Here is a 7,841-nt window from a genome sequence, read left to right on the forward strand (position 1 = left end):
AACTTTCAAAATCCTCTGTCCTAGATATTTTTAAATATACAATATAATATTTCAATTGGTGCTATTGTTCAATAAGGCATGGGACTTATTCTTCCTATTTGTAATTTTGCATCCTTTTCCCAATCTTTCCCATTCCCTTCCTTCTCTCCCCTTCCCAAGCTCTGTTAGCCACTGTTTGTTTTATTCCCTACTTTTATGGGGTCAGATTTTTACAAATGAATAAGATCATTTGGCACATTTCCCCTTTTGTGCTGGTTTAGTTCACTTAAAATAATATCCTTCAGGTTTTTCTGTGTCAGTTCACTTCTTAAAATGTCAGAGTGCATGACAAAAAGCATGTGATACTGACTCTCTGCATATGCAGGTTTTGCACATGTAGATTCATGTATCTCAAAGGATCAAAAATATTCAGAAAGATGAGTTGTATCCATTTCATGTATACATTTTCTTGTCCTTCCATGAATAATACAGTACCACTATTTATATATTTACATTGAATTATGTTCTATACATAATCTAAAATGAAAAAGTTTCACTTATCATAATTGCAGTGAGGGTGGCAGACAAAGGAAGTAATGGTAGAGAGACATAAAGCAGAGAGCTGGACCAATCTACTCTTAAGAAAACTTTTAGGAACTACCGTATTTCTTTGAACTTTTTGATCAGCTATAGTTGTGAGGTCAGATCTAGCTGCAAGGGAGCCTGGTAAACTCGCTCAAATTAATGGCAGAGTTTACATTAATCTGTGCATGAATTAGCTTTTCTATAAAACATATCACCTTGAAATTTAGTAGAAATAATAACAGCAGTTTTATTTAGAATGCAGTTTATTTACAATGCAGTTATCTGGGTCAGCAAGGCAATTGCTCAGACTCAGTGAGACTGGCTTTAGCTGGACTTGCTTGTGTGTCATGGTCAGCTGACAGGATACCTTCATACACTTTTATGGTTGGCACGGCACTTTGTACACTTCATACAGTTGGCATGGAAGCTGTTGGCTTTGTTCACCTTCACATGTGTTCTCGTCCTCCATCAGGCTACCTAAGACTCATTAAATAGTGGTGCTAGGGCTGCAAGTGCAGCAAAAAGCAGTAGGTTTCAATGTGCAAATATTCACAAACCTCTGCTTGACTCACATTTGCTAATGTTCCACTCCCAAAGATGATTAACCTTAATTCAGAAGGTCAAGAAATATTCTTCACCTGTGGAGAAGAAGAGAAGAATTTGTTGCCATTTTTTGAACTTTTCTACACAACAGTATAAGAGGAGAATGAATATTACAACAGGAAAAACAGGAGTCTCACTTTTTACCATGAGAATCATTACAGTATTTCCACCAACATCTATTGTTCCAGACTGATTATGACTAATATCCTGCGTTCCATTTTCACCTGGGTGTGTCTCAAGACATTTACAATTCAACACTTTCAAAACATAAATTATAACCCATCTCCCACACACTACATAGCTAAACAGAAATTGCCTTCCTATGTTGTGTGGCATACCTTACCCCTTCTAGTTTATTACTCAACCCAAATAGCTGGAAGTCATTCTTGACAACTCCCTTTCTCTCACTTTCTCATATGTTAACCCTAACCAAGTTCTACTGACTTCATTTCCTGAATATCTCTGGAATCTGCCCCCATGTCTTCATCTCCTTGCCACCACCCTTGACCAAGGGGCTCGGCATCCACTCTTGCATCCTGCAATTTCTTTTTAATAGTGGACTGAAGTGATGAAAATACACATTTTATCATGTCACTCTCCAGCTTAGAAATCTTTCACTATTGTCCTCTTATTCTTAGGATGGAGATAAGAACTTGCCATTGCCTGCAAGATACTACTTGATCTTTCCCCTACTATCCTATCTTTCACCCTCTATACTCACTGCAGCAGCTAGCCTGAGAGGAAGGCAGAATGACATAGTTTTAACATGAGACATGGGGACCCAGTCTTGACCAACTATCCCTTGGATCAACAGTATCATCATTTTATAAGAATTCAGCCTATGTGCAACAAGTTCACTGTAGGCTCTGTCTGATGGACATTTTGTAAATATGTTTGTTAGACTTTCAGATGTCCTGATCTGCCTCTCAGCAAAGATGTAAGGAGGCCTCCTTTGTGGGAAGGCACTTCTGGGGTCCTTATTTGTGACTTTCAGTAATAGGTAATAGAAGTGGCTGATGTTTACTGAATGTGCATATTCACAATCTAATTAAAGCTGTACAACAGTCCTATGAGATGGTGTTATTGTCTTTCCCATCTTGCATGTAGCAGTGGTAAAGGTATTAGTTATCACCTCAAAGATACAAATAATATTAATCAGATCCAGATTTCAAACATAGAAAGTATAATTCCAAGTAAAAGTTTCTATTAGCATGTCAGTTTTTTCTTGACCTTTGTATAGTTCCAGGGATTTGGTTCAGTATAAAAGTAGAGAGGTTTATGAGTCTTAACTTAGATGGAGACATTGCAAGTTGCCACATCCAAATTAGCCCTAAAAGTCTAAATGACATAAATTACATTCATGAGCGTTCTAGTATTTCATTGATAGTTGCATACCTTTACAGTAGATTTTTTTCACTTATTGTAATTAATATTATGTCTATCTTATTGCATATATTTGTTGCGGGTTATTTCACAGCTTTGTAAGTACATCAGTGAACTAACAACCAGTTAGTGGCTAACTTGTGAATAAATAATCATATAAATAAGCCCATGGAAAAACAAAATACATGTAAAAGTTTGAGTTCTAACCAGCCACAACACAGCTTTTACAATACTTATGGTATATAAGGTTTACCCATTTACCAGTGATAATTCAACAGGTATAAACAACAATTCTTTCTCATTCTGGGTCTCCTCTTAACTTGAAATTCAAGTAGGTGGTCTGACTCTCATTGCCTTGTCCCATCAGCCAAGTCTTACTAGGATCTATGAATAGCCTATACTACATGGCAAAGGAAATTTCCCAGATATAATTATGGCTACCGACTTTAAAATGAGAGATTACCTTGGATTGTCTGAGCCACTCTTAGCATATGAGGACTTAAAAGTAGAGAACATTTTTCCCACAAGAGACAGAGAGCTCCTTCAGAATGAGAACTCGGGAATATTCCAAATAGGAGATCATTGCCATGGTGGAGATCAAGAGTTCTACATCCTGGAACTAGGAAAAAGTTTCTGCCCCTAGCTGACTACAAGAGAGGAAATGGAGACATATAGTTCATCTATAGGAAGAAGTAGTCTGCCACCAACATATAGGGCAGTAGAAGGTGGTTTTTAAAGACACCTGATATGAGCTCACTTAATGGATGGCTTGATTTTGTCCCATGAGACCTAGAGCAAAGAAACCAGCTGAGGTCATGTGGATCTCCTGCTGACAGCAACATACGATAATACATGTGTTCTTTAAGGTGATAAATTCATACTACTTTGTTATGGCAGTAACATGAAATCAGTATAAATCCTTCCTGGAGACCCTTTTCCTGATGTGGCTGAATGGGCCCACCTTAGGGAAAAGGCGTTTTCTGGGCACAGCCCCATAGTCAAAGGCAAGTTGAAATGACTTCTTAGGAGCAATTTGGTAGGGTCTGTGGCATAAGACAAAGAAAGCCTGTGGTGGACCTTCTGCCACCTAGAACCTCCTTATATGACCATCAATATTCCCCTGGTCTCACTATGAACTCAACAGTTCATCAGGAGTACAGTGGGTGTTTGTCACCAGTTGGACAATGTGCAAATGTATCACCAAGGTAGAAGGTAAGTGCCAGGCCTTGGAAAACTACAGAGGGAAGTCTTTATGGGTAAATTCTATCTCTGCAGATGGCAGTCTCCCTGGATGTCATCTCTGAGGCTTTAAGAGAAAAGTAACAAAATAGAGTTAGATTTAACTGTACAGCAAAGACTGTACCATTTTTCACAGCCTGTTCCTCATGTTGGCAGTCTAGGGGATAATATGACAAGGAATTTTCTACAAAATTTAAATAACCAAGTTTAGAGAGAGACTACATTAAAAAGATGAAAGTGTGAATAGTAATGGTGACCAACGTTGGCTGCTAAAGAAGGTTAAGACATTTTTTTCTATCAAAGCTTCAGTGAGTTCTGTGTACATGGCATTAAGGAAACTCCCACATGCAAGTAAAGACTTCCTGTCTTAAAAGCAGTAACCTGGAGTATCACCTTTAGGAAGCACCCAGGTTAAAAGTACCTGGAAGTCTAACAGTTACTCTTTACAAAGCATCAAATGGATTCTCCCCATCCTTTTTAAAATAAGGATAATCTAAGGACCACACAGTAGTCATTTCCATTAAATAGCTAGCTTGAAAAAAGAAAAAAGAAAAAAAAGCTTTGAAAACTTTACTCTTGGTATCTTTTCATACGTTCTTTGATGTCTTTGGAGTGAAGAGAATACATTAGTGCCTTTTAGCTTGGCAGCCAACTCTCTCAAATGTACGTAAATGGAAAAGGACTGACTAGAGCATCGGCTTCATTTTCAGAATTCTTGTATCAAGATTGTTGCTGTAAAAGGCTAAAAAATCCCCATAGAAACAGTGCTGAAGTTTTAAATAATGCCTTCACTTTTGGGGTGTAATCAATTCCAATTAAGTGGATGGTGTCACATAAAACATTGTCTTCAGGAAAGCAAGGGTTGGCATAACATAGCCCATGGCCAATGTGGTGGCCATGTGGACACCTGGTGGTTCTGCTGGAAACATGAGAAAAAGGATTTAGTCTTGACTCTAAAGCAAAGACTATACCATCTTCTGTAGCCTGTCCCCATCAGTGTATTTGATATTTACCCCGCTGTCAATTCTCCTTTCCACAGAAGGTTTGTGCCTGCAATTAAATTCCCCCGGGATGAGATGTCTCAGCCTCTTGATGGTTAGACAACTCAGCAAATATATGTGAATGTAATGTATGCTAAGGACTTTTTCTTACAATCAGGGTCCTTCTTCATTTCTCTCCTCTTGCTTCAGGGTAAGATGTGAACAATGTTCATAGAAATGACCCAGTTCCTGCCACCCAAATGACCCTGGCATCTGAAAGGACAGTGGTGCAACAAGAAGAAAGTGGCCATGAGTGACTTTCAAAGAGGACACAGGCCCCACCATCTAAAATTTCCATCTCCTGAGTTATATGTGAGAGAAAAAAATTCTCAGGTGATCAACTCACTGTGACTGAACATGTTCTTGTGTGCCCTACCTAGCTGTTACCTTTCCCTGGGACCCAGTGTCTTCAGCTGCCTCAGTGACTCCCAGCTGCAGCACCTTTACATAGCTCTATATGCATTCACTACGTCACTAACTTAAAAATGATTGTGTTGGTGTGATGTTTCAGGCATCACATTCATGTCAGCTGTTCCTGAATTCTCATCTGCTGTTTGAGCCATTCTCTTAGAGTTGATCAGCCCTAATCTTTTAAGACAAGCTACTCTGATAAATCTCTGCCTCTCTCCTGGGAAAATAGTGGTTCTTAATATTGGCTTTCTAGGCAAATGGTCTCCAAGCCTTGGGCCTGTTGGAAGTCAGCCTGCATAGCAGGAGTGATGATGAGCAGAGGTTCACCTATGTATACAGCTACTTGCCATCCCTAGCATCACCGCCTGACAGCTGCCTCCCATCAGATCAGCTAGGCCGCTAGATACTTCTAGGAGCGAGAACCCTCCTGTGAGCTGTGGATATGCATTCAAGCCATCTAGGTCTAGAGCTCCTTTGAATCATGACAATACCATTCTTCCCCTCCTAGCTGAGAAAAAATTTTCTTCCAGAAAACCAATACAAGTGCCTGATGCCCAAAAGATTAGGGACCAATGTTCTAGGAAATGAATCCAACTGCATTTAGGAAAATAGGACTTCTTACAGTGTCTATCAAAATACTATGCTCAAAGCTATTGCTTTTTATTACAGCATTACTGGAATTGTTTTAGATATAACTCCTATCCCTGATTTCAGAAGAGGTGTGTAGGTTTTAAGAAAACTTTAAGACTTTTAATTTAATTTTTATCTTTATTGATTAACCATAAGCAAGATTTTCCTTTTCTTTTTTGAAAAATACAAGATTTGACATAAAATAACTCAAAAAAGGAATTACTAAAGTTAATGATAACATAAAAGAATACTTTTCTAAATCTTTACAGGCCTAGCAACATTTAGAAATAGAATGCAGTGCTTAAAATAAGCGTACATCCATAAATTAGATGTCTAATTTTCAATAAAATGTTTCATAATTTTAAAAGCCTTTGTCTTGATTACTTTTCTCTCATTGCTTAGACAAAATACCTGACACCCAAAATTAAGGAAGGAAAGGTTTATTTAGCTCACAGTTGGTGGAGGTTTCGGTCCATTCTCAACTGGCTCCAAGGCAGAATGGCACATGGTAGAAGGGAAGAGTCCATGGCAGTGGAAGACAGCAAAAGCAACAGGAGCAAAAGGGAGGAGGGCTGGCAAGCAACCTCTTTCTCTCCCTTACACTGTATGCAAATTGTCCGCCCCAGGACAAATGTAGTACTCATATCCATAATTCCAACTCTTCACCATGAATCAGTCATAAACTCTAGTAGCCCACCCCATGACTGCATGTGGCTTTGGGGGGACACCCAGACACATACCATAACAGCCCTACATATCAGGATGTATAATGATTATTTATACTCAAATATATTTTTTTAATCCTAGTGATGAAAATCAATTAATCCCTTTTTAGAAATCTTAACATTAAAATATTTTAAAATGTCTTAGAAAGAGCGGTAGGTACCACTGTTCAAAAATATTCATACATTTTCTTTTATAGGGAGTTTATGTTGTATTTAAATATCATTGGATTTATAAAAACTTAACTTATTGAAAACTCCTAGGAACATACACAGAGAAAGACTGGCTTTCTTGACTTTGTTCTTCTGGAATAGAATCTTCTATTCATAGCTTAACACCTTAAAGGCACACACACACACCCACACAAAATTTTGCAGACAAACAATTTGTTCATACAAAATTCTGCAGGAAAGTAGAAGCTTTTCTTGCCAAGTCAGAATAAACAGTGACAAATCAGGAGAGCTAGACAGACATTGTTAGTCTGTCTTTATTCAGTTGGATAAAAATTTGCTTATTTATTGAAACTCTGCATATATAAATTATTTTGAGTAAAATACCCTTAATATATATAAACTATATGCTGATCAATCAACAAATATTTACTTGTTATTAGTAAGAGCTAATCTCTATTCTGGAGTTGACCTTTCAGAAATTAACTGAGCCAGCCTCCACCTTAGCTAGGTCAATAGGATTTTATGTTCTTGTAAATCCACCACAGGGTTCAAGGAACAATGATGACAATGACAGCAAAATCGACAGTGGCAGTGGCACCAAGGAATGCCCAGTAGGGTAGGGTCATTAATGCACAGGAAGTTCAGTTTCCAGGTAACTTGGTGTGTGTTCTTTCTCTCCTCACTGCTGAATGAACCTGCACCTTCTGGTTTTGTTCATCAGCCGGTGTCTATTATATGTCCTCCTCTTCATCCTCTCCTCATTGTTCCCTCTTCCCACTAGCATAGCAGACTTGCACAGAAAACCAAGTTCCAGTCAATAGTTAGTTCAGTGATTCCTTATGGTGTCCTGCACTTTGGTTCTGTGTGTGTTATGGATACATGTTGTCTGAAGGCTCAAAGTTACAGTCTTGGTTACCAGGCTGAACACTGTAGAGAGGTGGTAGAACCTCTATGAGGTGGAGCACAGTGGGAGGAAGTTGGATCACTAGGGTGTGTTCTTGAAGGGATATTGAGATCCCTGCTTGTTTCTATCCTTAGTTTCTGGGCACCATGAAGTAAATGAGCTTCATCTGCC

Source organism: Chinchilla lanigera, unplaced genomic scaffold (genome assembly GCF_000276665.1).
Source record: "Chinchilla lanigera isolate Chin_1 unplaced genomic scaffold, ChiLan1.0 scaffold00015, whole genome shotgun sequence".
Taxonomy (NCBI): Eukaryota; Metazoa; Chordata; class Mammalia; order Rodentia; family Chinchillidae; genus Chinchilla; species Chinchilla lanigera.